Below are 25,411 nucleotides of genomic sequence, written 5' to 3'. Positions count from 1 at the left end.
ATTTACTATTAAAATATCACATTTTAAAGTCAAAAATATTTAAACTAAGAAGAGGTAGTTCCCTGGGTTGGCTGTATACCTTATAGTTAAACGAACTGGAACATGAAGTAAACCATAAAACCACTTCTATGTAAAAGGTATATTTACTAAAAATACCTTTTACTAAAAATTTAGTAAATATACCTTTTACATAGAAGTGGTTTTTACTTCATGTTCCAGTTTGTTCAAAAATATTTTTTTTACAAAAATATACTCAAAAGAATAACAAGAAAAAAACACAAAATAAAGCAATTTTGTTTTTGCCCCATAACTTTTTTCCACAGGGATATAAGTGTAGGCATTGCTTCAGCGAAAAATAACTATTATCCTTCCTCGTTAAAATGACGTGTGGTAGAGGTCTCTTGGATTTACAGTTTCCAAAATAGGATTTATCAAAGTTCGCCACTTACAGCATTTTTGGGCTATTTTCCCATTATTTCGCAAACATTGTTCTGTAACTTTTTTTACGCATTTCTAGGTATATGCAATGTTAGTAAAAAGAGAATTCAATTACCTTTAAAATGGTCTATTGTATAAGGTAGTATGACTATTTTTAAGCAAGTTATGCTTTTTCATGATTTTATACTTTTATGTACATTCAGGTATATACATGGTAAAATAAAAAAAGCATATTTTCTCTACTTTAAAATGGTGTATTGCAAAAAATTCTAGGACTATTTTTAAACAAGATATCCGTAGAATATCCAAAGGTATCCGTAGTTTGAGAAAAATTTTAAAATTTTTCATTTTTTTCAATCAAAAGAATATAATGGCATACAATAACAATTTTTAATTCCAAATAACTTTTCTTAATAACACTTTTCGATATTTTGAAATATAAAGCTACTGTACTCTTGAGCGAAATTCATATTTTTTAACATACCTCGTACACTATTGAAAAAATTTTATATCTGATGATTGCTTCTTAGGTTTTAGACTATGCAGAGCATTTTATAAAGAATAGCTTTTTTTCATAAAGTTAATAATAAAAAAATTTTCCATATGGTTCCCGCTTAGTGGGACCTATTGCAATACATTTTGAAAAAGCATATTTTGTTTAAAAATAGTCCTAGAATTTTTTACAATACGTTTTAACGTAAATAAAATAAGTTTTTTTTATTGCACAATGTATATACCTAAATATACAATAAAAAAAGTTATAATAAGGAATTTCAAAATAATCGTAAAATGTATCAAAAATCATTAAAAGTATACAAATTTGAAAAACCATATCTTGCTTAAAAATTGTGACACAGCCTTTTAAGATAGTCCATTTTAAACATAATTGACTTTTCTTTCCATGTAACGTTGCACATACCCAATGCTGCGTAGAAAAAAGTTACAGAACAATGTTTGCGAAGTTATAAGGAAAATGTCCCAAAATCGCTGTGAGTGGCAAACTTTGAAAAATCATAATTTGGAAATTATAAATAATAAGGACTTATATTAAACGTCCTTATTATTTATAAGCTATGCTAAATAAAGCAATAGGCATGAAGCAATGCCTATACATATATCCCCATTGAAAAAAGTTTTGGGACAAAAACAAAATTGCTCCCTTTCGTGTTTTTTTCTTGCTTTTCTTTTGAATATATGTTTGTAAAAAAAATATTTTTAACTTTAAAATGTGATACCTATTTCTATAGTTTTAACCTGGAACAATTTTCATGTAGATGTGTTTTTACCAAAAGTGCATAGAACTCACCCTAATTCGCCCTGTGCCTAGGGACTAATTCAACCTTTTCTCAAAAATACCACTTTAAATGGTAGCACTCCGCGATTTTTTCATACTGAGAGGTCCATTGACTATATGAAGCAATAAAACCCCGTTAACGTTGTAGTTCCTTTCTAAAATACATAATCAATAGCCTATATTCCTGACAAAACATTGAGAGTTTCGACCACTAATAACTATAATAAAACATAAATAAGGTGTAGAATGAGAGCTTGTATTCGAGGTGAAAAATTTGACCTCTGACTTCCGGTACCAGAGTTGCAACCGGAAATACTATTTTAAAGTCGCCGAAATAGTACAAGCGATAGCGACAAATTAAAATATATAACAATTTCACGTGTTTAACTTTTTTTATTTTATGTTGTCTATTTAATGCTACAATCTAATCAAACACCAACCAGTAACTTTTTTGTAGATCCTTAACTTACTAATTTATTCTAAGGGTCAACACTGGGTGATTATTCAGTAATGTATTCTTATCTTGTTCTAATTTTTAAAGCACTTTTTTCTTGTGCGTCAATTACAACCGAGGCGTATATTAAATATTAATATTTAATATACAGGGTGAGTCATAACTATAGGGACATAGACTAAGGACAGGTTATTTGGACCAAAATATGGCTATTGGGCCAAATATGCCTTAATAAAATGTTGCTGAGAAAAAAGATACAGTATGTTAAAATTAATTTTTGTTTTTCGTTTTTTGCTAACAGTTTCCCTGTATATTTAAAAATTGCTATCAAAATTGGCACAGAGGCATAATCTTAGACAAGAAATAGTATTGTATCTACAATTTTACATTTTGTCATAGAGGGCGCCACGTGGATCATTCCTGATGAGCAAATTGAATCTTAACTTTTTCTGATGAAACTTTTTAGTAATTTTTATTAGAAAATATGACGTAAACATCATTTTTACGTAAAATTGGTACTCTTGTTTAAACATGATAATTTCAACCGTTTTCAATAAAAACGCAGTCGAACTGCTTAGAGTCATTTTTCATTAGCTGTTAGAAATCAACTTAATGACGTATTTCCTCAACGATGGATTGGCAGAGGCAGTGATTTTCAATGGCCACCAAGAAGTCCTAGAGTATAACCCGCTAAATTTTTATTTTTGGGGACATATGAAGTCCTTAGTTTATGCCAATGAAATTAATACACGAGACGAACTTTGGAGATACATTCAAAATGCAGCTTATCTTATAAGGGGACAGAATAATATTTTTTTAACGTCCGAAAATCCTTTATAAAAATAATTAGAAAAGGCATAGAAATCGGAGGAGACCATGTAGAACATTTAGTTTGAGTTTTTGTGAGTTCTTTTAAGTTAAAGTGTGTTTAATTTTTGATTTATCATCAAAACGGAAACCTTACGTTAGTTGCAACTTTGTTTATTAGTTTGGTATTTGATATCCCCTTCTGAGTTCCTGAAATCTTCAATTGCGTTTTATCGAAAACGGTTGAAATTATCGTGTTTAAACAAGAGTACCAATTTTACGTAAAAATGATGTTTACGTCATATTTTCTAATAAAATTACTAAAAAGTTTCATCAGAAAAAGTTTAGACTCAATTTGTTTATCAGGAATGATCCACGTGGCTCTATGACAAAACGTAAACTTGTAAATAAAATACTATTTCTTGTCTAAGATTATGCCTCTGTGCCAATTTTGATAGAAATTTATAAATATACAGGGAAACTATTAGCAAAAAACGAAAAACACAAACTAACTTTAACACCCTGTATCTTTTTTCTCAGCGACATTTTATTAAGGCATATTTGGCCCAATAGCCATATTTTGGTCCAAATAACCTGTCCTTAGTGTATGTCCCTATAGTTATGACTCACCCTGTATAAAAGAATTTAGATGTGATTTTATTCATTTTAAGGGGTTGTTATACCCGATATCTGTGGCTTTTGCCCAGTATCCATGTATTTTATTGTGTCGTTTAGCAATTGCTCTTCTATGAAGGTTTTATAAGAGGACGTAAGTTTTTCACTCATTTTTTATAAAAAAAATCTTACCTTAAATGTCCTTTTAGGAAGCTCTGATGATGGCACGTTATGTGTTGAAAGTACTTAGCTGATAATAAAACATTTTTTACACACTATCAAAAATTTTTTGAGAACATATACCTGTTTGCCGTTTTGACCTACTTAGACCTACTTGTGTACAAGTCTTACAGTCTTTTCCAATTTATAATTTAATTGTCTATTTTATTAATAGTCCATTGAAATGTTACATTTAGGGTTGCATTTCTCAGAGGAGTCAATTTTATTTTTTTAATGTGTAGGGCGATTCAGTAGAAGCTTAAGTTCAAGTATTTGGGGTCGCCGCCCTTGTCCCAGGCCGCCATCTTGGAAAAAGGGGAGCAAAGGGCTTTCACGGTGTATCTCCTAAAGTAGCAACCATACAGAAAATTTAATTACACATAAAATGTAGCAAATTAAATTGTCTACAATTATTTATCTATTATTTTTAATCATCAAGTGACCAACAAAAAAGTTATAAACTTTGTAAGAAAGAAAATTTTGTAAGAAGTTTTCTTTTGGAGGTTATAACTTTTTTTCCGTTCATTTTACAATAAAATAACATCATAGCGATTTTATAGAGAATTTTTCAACGAACAATTTTCACTATAAAGTTGTTTAATTTTATTTATTTATCTAGATTTTACAGCGCTCCAAACTTGACCAGATTCTCGAATTCTCATAGGAATACATAGTACGTTCGTTAACGGTAAAATATTGCAAGACCTCTAAATTCTAAAGAACCACTCCGATTTAGTTCTCCCCCTCTTACAGATGCTTAGTATCTAGAAACTAACAACTTTAGCATTAACACTAAACAAATATTACCCATATATAACCTTTCTATTGAGGAAATCGCAATCTTTCCGAAGATCATAAACCTACATATAGAAACTTACCATGCCAAAACAATAAAATTATAAAATTAATCTTATCTGAATTTTCTAATTATAAATACATCTATACAGATGGTTCAAAAACATGTAATAGTGTAGGTAGCGCTTATTATGTTTCTAATATAAAAAGTGGTAATTCTTTTAGACTACCTAAATGTAGGTACCGGGTGTCCCAATAAGAATGGCTCTCGGCCATATCTCAGGAACCGTTTATAGTAGAGCTTTGAAATAAAAAATTTTATAACAAAAGTTGCCTCAGGAAAAGCCTGGAAATTATTTTCATAATTGTGGGACCACCGCTAGAGGGCGTAATTGAATATCAAAAATTAAAAAATCTAAATTTTACAAAATTTTCCTAATGAAGGGGCACTGGAAATCCGATCGTCGTATTCTTCATAAAATTCTACGCATATTTGATTTGACAAGTTTAGGTCTACCTTTGGAAATAAGAGGTGGGGGTGAGTGGGAACCTTGTTATGAAAAACTGGCTGTGAGTCCGGTTCTGCTTAATAAAATTTTGCAAACTTGGTCTTGTTGAAGACAGATCTTTTTCTTCAATGTAAAAGTTATGATTTCGAACCAACTTACTGAGTAATATGCCAGCTATAAGGCGTTATTTAATTTTTTGCAGAAATCTAGTGTTCCTTGGAAAATATTAAATACAAACATGCATTTTTAATACCATATTACAAAATTAGACAAAATTAGCAACAGAATAGCGAAAACCGCATGTTAATACCTTTTTTCTATCTCGAGATATCTTACAAAACGTGTAAATTTAAAAACATAACTGTTACTGTCACCGGTAAACGAAATTCATTAAAAGTAGTGTGCTATGGAAACAACAAAGAAACATTTTCCAGCTGTCAACGTATATTAGGTCTTTTCAACGCTTCTCATTTGTTTCGAGCCTCGTTCATATCTCGTATATTAATATTATACACGGATTATACGGCATATGACAGAGGCTCGAAACAAATGAGAAGCGTTGAAAAGCCCTATTACAAAGAAATAAAAACAACTATTTAGTGATGACATAAACGTTCAAATTTTTGCCCATCATTTTCGTTGCAAACATTTACTCTTTCAAGAGTAGATTGAACAGCAGTCTCAATTTCTGCTCTCGATATGCTTTGAATGGCGTTTAGAATTCTCTGGATAATGTATTCTAGAGTAGTGTATGATGGGCAACAATTTGAATATTTAGGTCGTCACTAAGTAGTTCTTTTTGTTCTGTGTTATATTTAATTTTAATAGTATTGTTTCTCTTTATATTGTTGTTTTAATTAATTATATTTTTATACGTTGACATCTGGAAAATGTTATTTTGTTTTTTTCCACAGCACACTACTTTTCATTAACTTAGTTTACCGGTGATAGTAACAGTTATGTATAAAATTTATACGTTTCTTGAGATACCTCGAGATATAAAAAAGGTATCGACATGCGGTTTTCGCTATTCTATTGCTAATTTAATCTAATTTTATAAAGTATGATTAAAAATGCATACTTTTATTTAATATTTTCCAAAGAAAACTAGATTTTTGAAAAAAATTAAATAACGCCTCCCAGCTGGCTTATTACTTATTAGGATGGTTCAAAATTATCACGCTTACATTGAAGAAAAAGATCTGTCTTCAACAAGACCCAGTTTTCAAAATTTTATTTAGCAGAACCGGACTTACAGCCATTTTTTCATAACAAGGTTCCCACTCACCCCCACCTCTTATTTGCAAAGGTAGAGTTAAACTTGTTAAATCAAATATACGCAGAATTTGATGAAGAATACAATAATCGGATTTCCAGTGCCCCTTCATTAGGAAAATTTTGTAAAATTTAGATTTTTTTATTTTTGATATTCAATTACGCCCTCTAGCGGTGGACCCACAATTATGAAAATAATTTCCAGGCTTTTCCTGAGGCAACTTTTGTTATAAGATTTTTTATTTCAATGCTCTACTATAAACGGTTCCTGAGATATGGCCGAGAGCCATTCTTATTGGGACACCCGGTACATCTATCTTCACTGCCGAACTTTATGCTATTGAAAGAGCCCTAATTTACGCGGTTGAACAGAACTTTGGAGACACGGTTATACTATCAGATTCTTTATCTGCTTTTGAGGCAATATCACAACCAATAACCAAAAAAACACAACAATGAGTTGTTATGCCATATTAGAAAGACAATCGCTTGATTTAAAAATAATAGTAGTGACTTGGTCTTTATCTGGGTAAAAGGACATGCTGGAATCAAAGAAAATGAGATAGTGGATGAAATGGCAAAGAATTCGGCAACTTTAAATGAAATAGTAGATTTAACAATCTCCAGCGATTACATTCCAGAATTGCATAAAAAAGTAAGAAAGAAATGGGAAACTATTTGGCTTAAGTTTGTACAAACTTCGAGGAATCCATACACTTACATATACCCACAACTTCCGCAAAATATCCCACATATATTTGACTATATCGGTTTTATTCCACATCCCTAAGTCGCTTAAGATTAAACCATGACAATTTTCCTGCACATTTAGCTAAAATAGGAATGCGTATCAACTCTCTCTGTTTATGTGATAACTACTCTACTGCAGATTTAAATCATATAATCTTTAATTGTGAACTTAATAAAAACCATACGAAAGCACTAATTGCTAGACTTCAGGAGCGGAATGTAAGTTTACCGCTGAATATTTCACATCTACTAAGCTTCAATACCAAAACTATTAATGATATTATCATACAATTTCTTAAAGATTCTAAAATAAAAATTTAATATGACATCTTCAATCTTCAACTTTCAAATATCTGTGGCAAAAGTTTATCTAATGCCATCCCCTCTTTGTGAACACACACACACTCCGATTTAGAGGAAATTTTGCAAATAAGCTCATATTATCCTTCTCTTCAAAAGTGATATGACTACAATGTGTGCTTTTTATTTTTGAGGGGTGAAAACTACCCTTTTTTACCAAAAATTAAAAACAGCCGATATAAGCGTTACTTAAATCTAAATTATGTATAGGTACGTTAAATAGTATGTTAAATATAGGAATTTGATTGTTTCTCATATTGAAATGTATTTTATAGTTTATAACTATTTTTAAACCCTTAAAAACTACCCTCTAAATAAGAATTTGTATAAAAAATATTTTGTAACTTTAAATTAGGTAATGATGTATTTTGTAGTGGTCTAAACTTTATTTTATGTTTGCAATTTAGTTTATTAAGTATATAATATTTTCAACCCTTATAAATTACCCCTACAAATAGATTTATTAGATCATTCACTCACGGTAAAATATTGCAAAACCTGTGAATTTTAAACAACCGCTTGGGTTGATATGAAATTTGGCATTCACATAGCTAATAAGTTAAGGAAAATAAGTGATATAGTACCGATGTGTACTTTTGCCCTGGGGATGAGTTTCACCCCTTCTCGGGGGTGAAAAAATACAGGTTCAAAATAAGTCCCGAAATGGATAAATTTACTAATTCTAAGCAACTTTTGTTCTATAAAATTTTTTCACTAAGTCAATACTTTTCGAGTTATATGGGAGTGAATATGTTCATTTTTCAACAAAAGAACCACGTTGTTAGACGGTTTTTCGCAAATAACTCAAAAAGTAAGTATTTTCCAAGATACGGGGTGTTGAGATTTCTCTTACAAAGTGAAGATTTATTGATTGCTCTAAAACCGGTTGAGACATGCAAATGAAATTTGGTGGGTTTTAAGAGGTTGTTATTACGCATTTATTGACAGACTTACTATTAAGAATTTTATATTCACCCTTGGCGCGCATACGGGTACTAATCTGAATTAAAAAAAATAGTACGCCACTGAGGTATTTCAAATTAAAAAGCATTTTTGAGTTACTTATTTAATTTATGACAGAAAATATATCTTCCCTTTTTTTCATACGATGCGCCTTTTTCATGAAAAAAAAATAAAATACTTATATCAATGCTTAAAGAGTATTCGACATAAGTTTCAATATGGTTTTTTAACGATAACTTCTGTAATTTTTAAGATATTTCATTATTCCATAGCTTATTTTGTGAGAAATTGTAAGTGCTAAAAGTACTCAGAAGCTGGATTTTCTGGAGGTCTTTGATTTTTGAAGCATGCGATTCAAAGGCCTTACAAAACTGCTTCTCACAGTTACGTGGAAACTTAAAATATAAATATCTCACTCAGTTTTTACCTTAGGGACATCAAGATAACTGAAGGTTAAACTAAGGTTTAGTATGAAAAATACTACATTTTAGCGTTGATATATATTTTTCAGATTTCTTTTAGTTTTCAAGTAATTTTGGAAAAATGGAAAATATTTATACAATATCAAAAAATAATTTAACACTAAATTGAAATTTTTTTCAAACCTAAGCACTTTAAACTGGTTAAAATCTCAGAACGCGTAGTTAGGCTGTAAATAAACCTATTTGTTTATGGAATAATGTTAATTTTTATTTTTGTGGAAATTTCAGCAATTTAAGTTATTATTCTTTTGATTTTTCAACGACATAATCGTTTTGTTTTTGTAATAACTCCGCCATTTTTTATCCAAATTACTTTTGTCGTAGCACCTTTTAAAGGTATTAGTAAAATATTTAAAAAATGTCTCCACAATTTTTTTCTAAAATCTCTATTTCGTGCGTTACTTAATGATAAATATTTGATTCAAGGTTAATTCAAAAAAAACTCCGATTTTAAGGAGGCTGTAACTTAGGTTGTGTTATTGCTATAATAATTTAGGTAGTCAGGCTATAAATAAACCTAATTGTGTATGGAATAATGTTAATTTTAATTTTTGTGGAAATTTCAGCAATTTAAGTTATTATTCTTTTGATTTTTCAACGACATAATCGTTTGGTTTTTGTAATAACTCAGCCATTTTTATCCAAATCACTTTTATCATATCACCTTTTAAAGGTATCAGTAAAATATTTAAAAGACGTTTCTATAATTTTTTTCTAAAAATCTCTATTTCTTGCGTTATTTAATGATAAAATGTTTGATTCAAGGTTAATTCGAAAAAACCCCGATTTTAAGTAGGCTGTATAGGTTGTGTTATTGCTATAATAATTTAAATAACACCACTCCATTCACTAATTTAATAGTTTTCTTTTTGACTATAATGACTTTTTCGTAAAAATGCATAATTTTAGAGATATTTTTGAAAATCCACTCAAAGACATGCATTTTTCATGTATTAAATCATCAATTATTTCGATCGTGAATAACTTGCTAAATATCAATTTACGGAAAAAGTCGTATGTATATAAGATTTTTTTACCCAGAATTGAAATATCTATAAATTTCCGAGGTTATTTTGAGGTTAAATATTTCCACCCCCGAGAAGTGGTGGTACCCACCCACAGAGCAAAAGCACACATCGGCACAATACCACTTTTTTTGTATGTATGCCAAATTTCAGGTCAATCCAAGCGGTTCTTTAAAATTTACCGCAAAAACCGTCAAAGAATGGACTAACAATAAAAAAAAACCTTGGGCTTATTTTTTTATCTATATATTTATTTATTATGATTTTAACATTCCTATACTATTATCGTTGATTGATGTATTGGGGGCGAATATAAATATTTCAATCAACGGTTGGCGTCATTGTCGGTAATCCATCTACCAATTCATTTTCTTCAATAATTAATGTTGATATGTCCACGATGTTGCTGCAACTTTCACCACCACAATAGAGGCACACTGCTGAATATTTGAGGTCTGCTTTTCGGCAACCACATGCACTTCTAGTTTCCAGTGCATCTGCATTGAAAGTTAAATGTGAAAGTGAAAGTAAAATCATCAAAGATGATTTTCATAAGCTCGGGGGTACTGGAGGCTTGGAAGTTTGGATTGGTATCCAAAATTTTCTATGCTTTTTCCAGCCCCAAGATGGTTCGACTTTCCCACTGACAAATAAGTTTTCCTAGAGTTTTCTTACAAATAAAATAACCACCACTCATGATGTGCTCTTACAAAAAACACAAAATGCTTATCTAATCACAAAAATATAAATTTTACCCACAAGGCTCTCAATAATAGGTATTATCTATAAAACTCAAAATACTTTTCACAATTTTTTATACGACTGCACGTGGCCAAATATGTAGCACAACTGTAAGAATAAGTTAAGTAGAGGAGGACCGACTGCTGTGCCACCTAGGAAAAATTATAATAATAAAAGTAATAGCAGGCAGATATTCAGTCCAATACGGAAGAAAAATGACGTAACTGCAAATTTTGTCAATTTCTGTTTATTGCGCAATTAACTACTAAAATACTAAGTAAAGATGATACAAAAAGACCGAACTGTAAAAATGTGCTGATTCACTATAGGGTAGTTGCGTCGTTACTGAAATATGAGCTATGTTAGACCTTGTTTCAGATGCATAATGACGCAACTGTAGGGTTGGAACCTAGATAGGGTTGAAAATGGGGCGAGTAAATTAAGATAATGAAATTCGAACCAATATCGATGAAAATAAAAGCCATCGTTGTCAAAAAACAAACGCCATACCGATGCTTCTGTACGGTTACTCTTCATTTAATCCCTATTTTAAATATTTAAAATTCATTATTTTGCTCTTCTAAAGAATTTTGAATTTTGCGGTTGCGTCATTCTTCTTCTGGACCGGCGAATTTGTCCTCGAACAACTTCTTGGGCCATTTCTATATATGCTTAAGGTTCTAAGTTTTATAGTGGAGAAAAGGGTCAAAAATAGTTTAATAATAACATAGAAATATTAAGACCATAATAAATTGTATGAATAAATCAATATATAGATAAAAAAGTAAGCCTAACGTTTTATTTTTATTGTATCCCTATCTGCATTTGAGAATCTGGTCAAGTTTGAAGCGCTGTAAAACCTAGATAAATAAATAGAATTAAACACCTTTATAGTGAAAATTGTTCGCTGAAAAATGCTGAAAATTTTTTGCTCTTATGTTATTTTATTATAAAATGAACTGAAAAAAAGTTATAACCTCCAACAGGAAACTTGTTAAGAATTTTTTACTTATTTATGTTTATTACTTATTTTTGTTGGTCACTACGATAAAAAGTAATAGAAACAAAATTGTAGAAAATTTAATTTGTTTCATTTAATGTTTTATTAGATTTTTCTTAGCGTTGGTAGTTTACGAGATATAGCGCGAAGCCCCTTTGCATCCCTTTTCTAAGATTGCGGCCAGGGGACAAGAGTGGTGACCCCAAAAACTTGAGCTTAAGCTTCTACTGATCACTACTACACATTAAAAAATAAAATTGACTCCTCTAACAAATGCAAGGTATGGCCTAAGAAATGTAATATTTGAATGGACTATAATTTTTTTTTTTTTAACTCCCAGTATATTTACAATCTGTCACATATATAATATTGAAGGACAATAAGTAAATGGTCGGATATTTACATTGGACATGTAGGAAATATTTCCAGTGAATTATTTGCTTTACATAATTAACCTATTTATTTAAAACCGTTATTTGTTTGTTATTCTGAATACACTTAGTTAAACCTGCTTATCAGGTCCGTTGGTTTAAATTTTTTTAAGCGGCGCACCTCACCTACTGTGTTAAATAGATCACTCGCGAGGGGGTTCACATGCGTATTTGCTCTATCCCGATATTTTTCACTATGTCGTTTTATTTCACTTTTGATGGTGGGGATTTCCAAGTCTCTTTCTATTGCTGTATTTGGCACGTACCAGGGGGCATTGACTATTATTCTTAAAACCTTATTTTGGAACCTTTGAAGTATTTCTAAGTTTGAATTTGACGCTGTGCCCCATAGCTGGATTCCATATGTCCAGATTGGTTTTAGAATTGATTTATATACAAGTATTTTGTTTTGAATGGGACTATAATTAAAACTGTTAATACGATTGTCTTTAACGAATCCTACATTTATATGTACAGCAAAATTTTAAAATTTTTGTGTTTGTATTACAAATTTAATTCGTAAGTAATTTCAAACCTGAATGGCTATATAAATTTGTTTACGTTCGTGTTTGGGTATACAGATAAATCACAGCTAATACCATAATCTAAACAGGTAGTATCACCCAGTGTTTGTCATTACTTCAGACTGTTTGGTTAAACTCGATAGCATATTTCAGGGAACTCCAAAGTTATACAGATGTTTATTTACTAAATGTTGTGTATGATTCCCGATTAAGTTATTATTTGTTTATTAAATCCGTGCTTTTTTTAATTATTTTTCTTGTTTTTTGATTTTTATTCGCCATTTAAAATAGTATGCTGGGCGATAATTCGTCTAATTTATTACAAGAACCGCAATAGAAAATTCTATACTTTTGAATTCCTGTTTCTCCAATATCGTACGCAATATGTCATTAGAAAATATTTATTATGTGTTTCCTATTTTTTTCCTAGTCGGCCGTCCGATTCAGACATCATGACCCCTAAACTTTTCACTGATTTTTGTTAAGCTGTCTTCATCTTTCTCTATCCTCTTCAACTCTGAAGCAATGATTTAGTGGAACTCCGAACTGTGGAGTAATGTGGTCCACATACCTTATTGGTAATATTTTTCCCCGGACTCTCGCTCTTTGCACCACTACACACCACTACACACTACCTAATAATACTTAAACGTATTCCAAAAATATATAAGCTACATAAGTACACATCTACCTCCGCAGCTGAGGCAATAGCAATTCCAAAGGCACTAGAATAGGTGCAACAGGAGGAGGACCAAAATGCCATTATATTTTCTGGTTCCCTTTCAGTTCTAAAAATTTTAAAATCCAATTCAAACAGAACCAATTATTATTTTTAGTATCCAGCAGTAAAACGTATTTTAAATTAAATAAATTACATACATTCTTCTTTTTGTTTCAATTAATTTAAAAAACTCTAACATGAAGTAAAAACCACTTCTATGTAATATTAATTATTAAAAATTTTAAAAATTCCAATGGATTGAATAAAATGTGTCCAATTCAGAACGTTTTGAGACCTATCAGTCCATCATCAGTGAATTCAAATACTTGCTAAGTAGCCCCAGAACCAAGCAATGGTTGAAATTATAATTCAATCTACATTATGTTGTAGTAATATTGAACAGGCCTAACGTCGATGTTAAAAGATATATCCTCCGAGAACATGGTGAAACTCTACCAAGAAACTTAATCAACCATCTTAGGCCAACCTGGCCTAGGTTATATCTTTTAACATCGGCGTTTAGCCTGCTCAATATTACTGCAACCTAATGTAGATTGAATTATAATTTCAACCATTGTTTGGTTCTGGGGCTATTTATCAAATATTTGAATTCACTGATGATGGCCTGATAGGTCCAAAAACGTTCTGAATTTGACACATTTTATTCAATTTATTGGGATTTTTAAAATTTTTAATAAATATACCAATTACATAGAAGTGGTTTTTACTTCATGTTAGAGTTTTTTAACTATATGGTATACAGCCAACCTAGGGAACTACCCTTTTTAGTCCAATTAATTTAATTATGGACATGCTGTATATACAATTATGTTAATGTTTGTATTACTGAATAGAGACTTGAATACCCTTTCAAATGAGCTATCACGTGACCCCTATTCTTATTAAAAAGATCATTGACTACGTCATAACGCCCAGATGGATGACGTCAGTAGTATAATATAGATGCCAAAAAAATCGTAATTTAAAAATAAAAATCGACTTCTTTTGGAGATTTCTAATAATTTTAACGTTTAAAACGTTTTCGGACTTATCAGTCAATCATCAGTGAACTCGCTGTCCTTGCTAAATAGCCACATAGCCAAACACTGGTTAAGTTATATGTTCCAACTACATATTAAAAAGTATAAAAGAATTTGGCTTAAAGTGGATGTCAATGGATTACTTCCAGCAACATAATGCTCTACTGCTTTACATTAAAATATTTTCTTGGTTGTTATTAGGCCTTCATTGAGCCACGTTTAGTCTGTGAATGATTTTAAAATCATTCATGTCAAAATTATTGACAGACTAAACGTGGCTCAATGAAGACCTAATAACAACAGAAAAAAATATTTTAATATAAAGCAGTAGAGCATCATGTTGTAATCAATAGAGCAGTAATCAATTGGCATCCATTTTAAGCCAATTTCTTTTATACTTTTTAATATGTAGTTTTTTTTATGGCATAGACTTGGGTGTCAATTAGCCAGTCACAACTTTTTTGTTTTCTATTCATACATAAAGAAGGCAATGAGGTCCTTAGAGTTCCATAGCAAACTCTTCCACAGCTCCCTACTCAGTTCAAAAGCTGCAGGTGGCTGCTATGGACTGTCCAAGTTGCTCACCACATTTTTCCATTATACATCTTCTTCTTCTTCTTTTTTCATATGTACATAATATATCAAATTCATATGTATATAAAATATGTAGTTGGAACATACAACTTAACCAGTGTTTGGCACTGTGGCTAATTAGCAAGGACAGGGAGTTCACTGATGATGGACTGATAAGTTCGAAAACGTTTTGAACGTAATCCTTTTTGATTTTTCAAAATTTAAAATTTTTATTCCAATAATGTTGTTTATTTAGCTAATAATGAATTTATCCGTTACTTTAGGACCTCACTGTATATATAAATATATATTTCAACAACATTCAGAGCAAATTCAATTTCTCGAACGTTTCCCTAAAGTTAATTCTTTTAAAAATCTAGTTTTATTTGTGTCTAGCTCCCTTTGTTCCCGAAGGTTATTTCCTATGAGTACGTTTTTAAAAATCAAATCGTCTACTAACAGAAAAGAGTTTTCCGACCCGGCGCAGCCAGTCAGTCAATACACTGATAAAAGAAAATGTTTTTAAGACCATAGTTCGATCCTCAATCATCTCGTCTTTATCTGTCTATGCTTCCCATCACAAATATAATAACATCGAGGCACAAAGAAATAACTGGTCATATCGAAAAAAGTATCTCGGAGAAGTATCAACAATGTAAATAGAGAAGGCGAATACGGCGGGTCCGTTGGGAAAAATATTCCCATGAGATTTTTTTGCATAATCACAGTGAGACATCCCAGAATAAGGTTCAAGAAGTCGCACACGTGAAAGGTGGTTCAATTTTTTTTTTTTTATTTTTTTAATCAAACTGCGTATATTTTTGGCTCGGACAAATTTTTTTTAAGAAATTTTTGGACCATTCTGAGCTAAAAAGGTCTTTTATAATTTTTCTCTAAAGTTGATCTTTTTCGAGTTATAAGCAATTTAAAATTTGAAAAACGCGAAAATGACCCTTTTTAAGTAGTCCAGAAAGCCACTGCGCATCCGCTAGGAAAAATATTCTAATTCGGATTTTTTGAACAATCTTACTCAAAAAGGACCCCTTTTAACAAATTTGCATGTTGCCAGGACCAAAAGTTGGTCAAAAATTTTTTAAACGTTTTTCTTTTGTTTTTTTCCTAAAATTATTTTTTTTTGCATGCAACAAAATTTTTTAGGTTTTTTGGATCATTCCAAACAGAAAAGGTCTTTGTGACTTTTCTCCAAATTTGATAGTTTTTGACATATAAGCGATTAAAAATTGAAAAATTGCCAAATCGGCCATTCTTAACCCTCAAAAACTATATGAAAAACTGAAAATTTTAATGTTGCCAAGGTAAGTAGATATTCTTTAAACATCGGTTGATGAAATGCTGAAGAGTTTTTTGCAATACAATATTCAAAACTCCTTTGTTTTTTAATTGCTAATCAAGCGTGCGCGACACTATTTTCCACCGTTGCATGTGTATACACAGTATACATATACATACAGTATGGTGCAAATGAAAGAAATAAATTAGTTACTTCGTAAACCGGCGACTTTAAGGAGAAATCCCGAAACTGGTCGATTTTTATTTTTAAATTATGATATTGTGGCATATATGGTATACTAGTGACGTCATCCATCTGGGCGTGATGACGTAATCGATGATTTTTTTAAATGAGAATAGGGGTCGTGTGACAGCTCATTTCAAAGGTTTTTCAATTCTCTATTCAGTAATATAAACATTTACATAATTACTTTTACAGGGTGTCCAAAAACTTTTTATTAAATTAAATTATTTGACAAATTGACAAAAAATTAAATTATTGGACAACCTGTATAAATAATTATGTAAATGTTTATATTACTTAATAGAGAATTGAAGAACCTTTCAAATGAGCTAGCACACGACTCCTATTCTCATTTAAAAAAAATCATCGAATACGTCAGCCCAGATGGATGACGTCACTAGTATACCATATATGCCACAATATCATAACTTAAAAATAAAAATCGACCTGTTTCGGGATTTTTCCTTAAAGTCGCCGGTTTACGAAATAACTAATTTATTTCTTTCATTTGGACCATAACTGTATACACATGCAACGGTGGAAAATAGTGTCGCGCACGCTTGATTAGCAATTAAAAAACAAAGGAGTTTTGAATATTGTATTGCAAAAAACTCTTCGGCATTTCATGAATCGATGTTTAAAGAATATCTACTTACCTTGGCAACATTCAAATTTTCAGTTTTTCACATAGTTTTTGAGGGTTAAAAATGGCCGATTTGGCAATTTTTCAATTTTTAATCTCTTATATGTCAAAAACTATCAACATGTTCCATTGTTCCATGCAAAAAAAAAATAATTTTAGGAAAAAAACAAAAAAAAAACGTTTAAAAAATTTTTGACCAACTTTTGGTCCTGGCAACATGCAAATTTGTTAAAAGGGGTCCTTTTTGAGTAAGATTGTGCAAAAAATCCGAATTAGAATATTTTTCCTAGCGGATGCGCAGTGGCTTTCTGGACTAAAAACTTAATAACTCGGTTAAAAATTATTATTATGAAAGTTAGAAAGTGACTAATTCAAAATTTGAAGCCTCCGCTACATGAGCCTGAAGAAATCTGTGTTAAAAATTTATTACTAAGCTCTTATTTTTAATTAATAACAATGGACAGTTAGATCGTATTGACGCAGCTGTAAATGTGAGTGCAAGTAAGATGCACAATTGGACTGCCGGAATGGCATCTCTCTCGCACTCAACATTTACGGTCGCCTGACACGTGCATGGCGCTCGTTATTATTACTTAAAAATAACAGCTTAGTAATAAAATAATGACAAAAATTTCTTGAGGATCTTGTAGGGGGCATTAAACTTTGATTTAGTCACTTTCTGACTTTCATAATAATAAATTTTAACCGAGTTATTAGGCCTTGAAAATCGCCATTTTTCGTTTTTTTCAATTTTAAATTGCCAATGACTCGAAAACGATCAATTTTATGGAAAAATTATAAGAGACCTTTTTTATCCAGAATGGTCCAAAAAACCTATAAAAAAATTATCCGGGTCAAAAATATTGATTTTTGCAATTTGATTAAAAAAAATTGTTAAAAAAAATTTGGACCACTTTTTACGTGGGCGACTTCTTGAACCCTATTCTGGGATGGGTCACGAATGTGATTATGCAAAAAAATCTCATGCGAATATTTTTCCCAACGAACCCGCCGTTTTCGCCTTGGCTAAAATAGTAAATGAAAAAGAATTAATGTACTATTTATAAAAACGCATTATGACGTTTTTAGACCTTTTTAGGCGTTCATGAAAAACTGCATGTACACATATAGAGGGCGAATCACTATCGATGGCACGAAGGAAGATGAAAAAACAACAATTAATATTTTAAAATAATTTATACTTCGGTTGTTTTTAAGTTTGGTAAAGGTTACATTGTGTAATTATTTTGAAATATACAGGATTACTCAAAAATTTTGAAGTTTCAAAGTTGTATTTTTTCTTAAGGAAGACCTTGTAGAAGACCGTTTGAGAAAAGAGGAGGGCGAATGGTTAATTGATGGTCTTAGTGGCCAACATATGTGAAAAACACCTGATCTGAATAATTTCTTTGTGATTAGAAACATAAGGTTAAACTATTTGAAAATAGAAACATGGAGCATGAGCATGAAGTAAAGTAATAGATAAAGCGTTGCAACTTAGATTGGTGAATAGAAAGATTGATTGATAAACGAAAATGTTTTTAAGGCCATAGTTCGGTGCTCAATCATCTCGTCTTTATCTGTCTATGCTTCCCCTCACAAACATAATAACATCGAGGCACAAGGAAATAACTGGCCATATCGAAAAAGATATCTCAGAGAAGTATCAACAATGCAAATAGTTAATGAAAAAGAATTAATGTACTATTTATAAAAATGCATTATGACGTTTTTAGACATTTTTAGACGTTTTTATCTTGAAAGGCGTTCATGAAAAACTGCATGTACACATATAGAGGGTGAATCACTATCAATGGTACGAAGGAAGATGGGAAAACAACAATTATTTCAAAATAATTGATACTTCGGTGGTTTTAAAGTTTGGTAAAGGTTACATTGTGTAATTATTTTGAAATATACAGAATTACTCAAAAATTTTGGAGTTTCTTAAGTTGTATTTTTTCTTAAGGAAGACCTTGTAGAAGACCGTTTGAGAAAAGAGGAAGGCGGAAGAATGGTTGGTTGATGGTCTTGGTGGCCAACATATGTGAATAAAACACCTGATCTGAATAAGTTCTTTGTGAATAGAAACATAAGGTTAAACTATTTGAAAATAGAAACATGGAGCATGAGGATGAAGTAGAGTAATGTAAAAAAGCGTTGCAGCCTAGATCAGTGAATAGAAAGATTGATTGATAAAATAAAATGTTTTTAAGACCATAGTTCGGTGCTCAATCATCTCGTCTTTATCTGTCTATACATCCCATCACAAATATAATACTGTTACAAAACTCACTTTTTTGTGATCTTTTAGGCACTAATGTTTAGTTTCATTTGACTTTATTTATTTTTTAATAACTTACTTCTAAACAAATGAAAAACACGATATGTTTATCCTTTATTTTACAAACTACGGTATTTAATTTGTTTATTACTCCAAATCTACTAATTTATCTAATTACAAATTCAAAAATACCGCGTCCGTTACATATCAAAGTACACCGACGGTTTCAAATTCACAACTAACTAAATATACAATTTTGTTTCCTTTTTATAGAAACATAATCTTTCTCGAACATTCCGGAAATTGTATGTTTACATAATACAAGTAAAAGAATAGTACAGAAAAATCGAGAAACAATATTTACATAATAAGTCAATAAAACTTCTAGAATGAAAAAGAAATATAGAGGTATGTACCTGTTAAAAAGGTCCCCCTTTTAAATGCATTCACAAACACATAAATCAAATTCAGCAAACAAAAAGGGTCTGTTAAATTATAATAAATAGGCCAGGAGCTGAAAAGAGTCGAGTGACATAAATATGTTACAACAACATCGAGGCACAAAGAAATAACTGGTCGTATCGAAAAAAGTATCTCGGAGAAATATCAACAATGTAAATATAAATGAAAAAGGATTAATGTACTATTTATAAAAATGCATTATGACGTTTTTAGACGTTTTTAGACGTTTTCGTCTTGAAAAGCGTTCATGAAAACTTACGTACAAATATACAGGGCAGATCACTCTCAATGGCACGAAGAGTTATGGCGAAACAACAATAATTGCAAAAGACTGATATTTTTGTATACATTCATTACAAATGAATGAATAAAAAAAATTTGTATATTTTTTTGTATTTTTTTGTATATTTTCTTGTAAAGAGTAAAATATTTAATTCCTAGTTGAGCAATTTCGGCTTACAAATCCATCTTCAGAGCTATGGTCAAAATTTACCAAAAAAGGTGCCACTACCAAAGAGAGATCTCATTTGTCAAGAAATACATATTTGTTTTTTTCAAAAGTTTAAAAACTTAAACGATCGTTTGCATTTATGCCCTTCAAAGTAGATGGTACCTTTGTACGAAAACCACTTAAAGGCTGAAATAAGCAGGAGATATTCGTTTACCGTTCCTTGTTTGAATATGTATCATCCCGAGCGTCTGACGAACATAGCACTCTATTGATAATTGCAGAATAATTCACAAACACATATAAATGATCCAAAGGGGTGGAATCGAGGAAAGCTGGGCAAAGATTGGCGCAAATATGTGGTATAACTGATAATTGATTAATAAACAAGGAAAAATGCTTATCAGGTAGATTGTCCTAGAAATCTTTTATAAACAAAGCAACGATATTTTATTAGTGACCCAAAGTTGTATTATACAGGGCGTCCAGAAACTCTACCGATAAACGGAGACAGGAGATTCGTCAGATAATTTTAAGAAATTTTAACTAAATTCACCTAGTCCGAAAATGCTTCCTAAGGGAGCTAAAGCTCTTTGAAGATGGCGTCTTGTAATTAGTTTTTGTTAAATATCTCCAGAACGCTTCTAGTTAGAAAAACTAAAATGGGTACATATATTTATCTTCCAGAGATAAATCGATTCCACCCATTGTGAATTCCTAGTACCGGTCATAGGCGTCCGTTTTGGGTAGGGCAACGGTTATTTTATCGCATAATTTTTTTGTCTTTAAATTCTAAGCATTTTTGACTCTGGGATATTAAATTCTGAGGTATTCTAGTACTAAGGTACTCTTACTTTAAGTCGGTAGAACACACCCTTTTTCGTATCTAGAATTTGAAAAAAAACTGATTTTTTTTTTTCAAAAAAAACGGTGAATTTTACCAAATTAAAGCAAGAGTAACTTTTAGTACTAGAATATCTCATAATTTAATAATCTAGTGTAAAACATGCTTAAAAATTAAAGACAAAAAAGTTATGCGATAAAATAACTTTTGACCTAACCTAAACCGACGCATATGACTGCTACTAGAAATTCACAATTAATGAAATTGATTCATCTTTGGAATATAATTAAACGTACAAGTTTTTGTTTTCCTAAAAAGCTTTTCTTGAATTTTTTTTTATTCAAAAAACTAAAAATTTTCAAATCGATTTTTCTAGAAAACGGTGTATGCTATCGACTTAAAGCAAGAGTATCTTTTAGTACTAGAATACCCTGTATAAAGGTTTATAATAGTATGAATAATACCATGGGTAGTAGCATACAACTTAAAAAAAGGCGCAAATAGAATAGGCAAAGTAGGCAAAAATGTTATTTTGCCTATAATCCGAGCTTTAGTTATTAGTAAGCAAACTCAATATAATTACTTTGTTACAGTAATTATTCAATTACACCTCTTTAAAAGTTATATTATCGTAGTATCTATTGCTTTTTACATTTTTAAGTTTGCTTTGTATTTAAAGACTTTTGAACTGTACTCTTTTTACGGGATTGAAATTAAAATATCTACAAACTTTTAACATTATCCGTGAAAAACCTTTTTAAAAATATGCTAATCCACTCACTAACTCTATCCCGATGTCGGATTTATGTTAACCTCTAAATCTTTTTTGTTGCTTTTTGAGACCGTTTTCTTTAATAAAGATTGCGTTTCTACTCATTTCCCTAGATGACTAAAAGGAAGACAATTAAGTTAAGTTTTAAGTGAGTCTCGTTCCAGGATCACTTCGGGCTAACAGTTATGCAGGTCCGGACTAAACGTTTAAGGATTAAAACCAAAAACTCAGTGTGAGCTAGATTAAAATGGATTAAAACTTGCAGTTTTAAAACGAAAAAACCGGCAACGGTATAGAGCCAAGAGAAGGTTATTGAAATACCACCTACTATTTTACCGAATTTTGGATGTAGTAGTGGAAATTAAATAACAGTTTCCAATATAAAGTGAATATAAAAGTGCATACTGACGATAAAAGTGAAAAAATAAACAAAAATTACTAATTAAGTGTGAATTAAGAGTGTATAAACAAACAAACACAAAAAACGGACATAGGAAAGTGAACGAGTTTCAACAGCCAGCTGGTAGACGGGTCACGCTCCACGTCACGGCGACGTTGCCAGACTGTAGTAAAAGTCGCGGAAAAAGGGAAAACTCTAAAAATTAAAATACTTAGCGAAGAAAAATAAAATAAACTACTTAGTTTGAGGACTCAAAGAGGAACCTAGCTTTTGAAGAGTCGATCTGGGCGAAGTTCCTATCGTTGAGATACCAACTAAGATACCGTGAAATAAACAAGAACATGGCGGAAGGTGATAATAAAATAATACAAAGCGAAACAAACAAGAACATGGAGGACAGCGACGACTGTTCGGACGACAGCAAAAGGAAAAGAGATCCGGATGATGCGACTCAAAGATCAAAAAATAGAAAACTCTCACAAATACCATCTAAAACAAATAGTAAAGAACAAAAACTAGATCTATTAATAGAGATGGTGTCGGAGCTCAAAAAGCAGAGTGACAAAACCAGTGAAGATATAAAAATGATAAGAGAAGAAAATAAGATATTGAGACAAGAAAATCAAAAACTAAAAGAAGAAAATAAAGATATAAAAGAGAAGCTAGAGGAAACAAATGATAGAATTGAATGGCTAGAGAGAGAGAAAAGGAAAAATAATATAGTGATGTCAGGAATTGAAATTGAGACAGAAAATAAAACAGAACTTAAACAATTCGTGGAGAACATAATAAAAAACACTCTACAGATAAATATTAATGTAAAAACAGCTCATAAAATAGGAAGAAAAGTATGTTTAATTGAAATAAATAATGAAAACGAAAAAGAACAAATCATGAAAAACAAATACAAATTAAAAGAACTGCAGCAGGAAAAGATATACATAAATCATGACATGACAACAAAGGAGCGTGAGAAGAACAAGCAAATAAGAAAAATGGCAAAAGAAGAAGAATTAAAAGGAAATAAGGTGAAAATTGGATACAATAAAATAACTATAAATGGCGAGATATGGAAATGGAATAAGACTATGAAAAAACTAGAAGTAATAAATCCAAAAAACGAATAGCAGAAATTGAAAGCGACATGAAAACAAACACAACGAACCTGGCAAATAAAATGGACACGAATAAAAATATATATGAAGCTACAAATATAGCGAGGAACAAAAATGGTGAGATATATAAAAATACGGAACATAAGGAAAATGAAAAGGAAATCATAAAAATGGCTACATGGAACGTGCGAGGTATTAACGGTAAAGAAGAGGAAATAATTGAAGAGATGAAACTACAAAATATAGACTACTTTGGAGTAACTGAAATAAAAAAGAAAGGTAGAGGAATAGTAGATCTAAATGATGATTACCGCTTATATTGGTCAGGAGTTGACTTAAAAGAATGGGGCGCGGGAGGTGTAGGCCTAATAGTAAAAACAGAAAAGACAAATAACATAATAGGTGAAAGATATATAAACGAAAGATTATTGGTAGTGGAAGTAAAACTAGATAATACAAATATAACCAGCATAATCGTAGCATATGGGCCAAATGATAATGCCAAAAAAGAGGAAAAAGATGAATTATTTGAAATATTACAAGCAGAGATGGACAACGAAGGAGAAAACATTATATTAATGGGAGACCTAAATGGTAGGGTGGGAAGAGACAATAAAGGGATTGAACGATACTTAGGGCAACATGGAGAAGAAATGAAAAATGATAACGGAAACAGAATCATAGATCTATGTATAGCAAATGATATGGTTATAACGAATTCAAAATTTATGCACAAAGACATACACAAATATACTAGAGAAATCTCATCGAGAAAAGAAAAATCCATAATAGACTATTTCCTAATAAAAAGAAAAGACCTAAAGATGATAAAAGACGTAAAGGTAAAAAGAGAGGCTGAAATAAGCAGTGACCATTACTTGCTTATAATGGAACTAAGGGTGTACACACATAACACACCAGAAAAAAGAAAGAAGATAACTAAAGAAAAAATAAAAAGCTACAAATTAAGAGAAATAGATAGTAAAGAGGAATACCAGAAGAAGTTAACCAAACAGTTCGAGACTATAAAGGCAATTAACACAGGAATAGAAAATAAATGGAAGCAATTTAAGGAAATCATATTGAAAACAGCAAAAGAAGTATGCGGAACAACTAAAATCACAAACATATATTCGAAGAAAAGTAAATGGTGGACAGCGGAAATACAACGTAAAGTGAAAGAAAAGAAAAAAGTATGGAAAATGTATCTAAAAAGCAAATCGGAGGACGATTTCGAAAAATATAAAATGGCCAGAAACGACATTAAACAAGAAATTAAAACGGCAAAAAAGAAGTCTTGGGAAGATTTTGGACACAAAATGAATGAAAACTATTTTAATAACCAAAAATTGTTCTATGGTACATTGAAACAGCTAAGACAAAAGAAAACACATAGATTAAGAAACATAAGAGATAAAGAAGGAAATATATTAACTACAGAAAGAGAAATAATGCAAAGATGGAAGCAGTACTTTGAAGAACTAACAGAATGGAAACAATATCAACATGAAAGAGAGGAAGACATGATCGAAAATACAGAGGAAATGCATCAAATAACAAAAGAGGAAATTGCAGAAGCCATTGACAAATTAAAATTGGGAAAATCTCCAGGCCAAGATGAAATCACAGCTGAAATGTTAAAGTACATGAGTGAAAATTCAAAAGAAAAATTCCGAGAACTACTAAATGAAATAATCACAGCAAAGGAAATACCATCTGATTGGAAAACAGATATAATAGTACCACTGTTTAAGAAAGGAGACGCAAGAAATTGCGAAAATTATAGGGGTATTACATTGACAAGCGTTCCTGCCAAAATATTCAATAGAATAATTGAAAAAAGGCTAAGGGAAAAACTAGAAATAAAACTAGAAGAATCCCAGCATGGCTTCA

At 30.9% G+C, this 25,411-nt stretch overlaps 1 protein-coding gene across 1 annotated transcript in view; it reads left to right on the top strand.

Moving 5' to 3' along the window:
- LOC114337570 (uncharacterized) overlaps window positions 1-25,411 on the top strand; it is a 255,111-nt gene that overhangs the window by 206,107 nt on the left and 23,593 nt on the right. The window lies entirely within an intron of this gene.

Source organism: Diabrotica virgifera, chromosome 3, assembly GCF_917563875.1.
Source record: "Diabrotica virgifera virgifera chromosome 3, PGI_DIABVI_V3a".
NCBI classification, from domain to species: domain Eukaryota; kingdom Metazoa; phylum Arthropoda; class Insecta; order Coleoptera; family Chrysomelidae; genus Diabrotica; species Diabrotica virgifera.
Note: the sequence above shows the minus strand (reverse complement) of the source record. Positions and strands in the feature narration are given on the sequence as shown.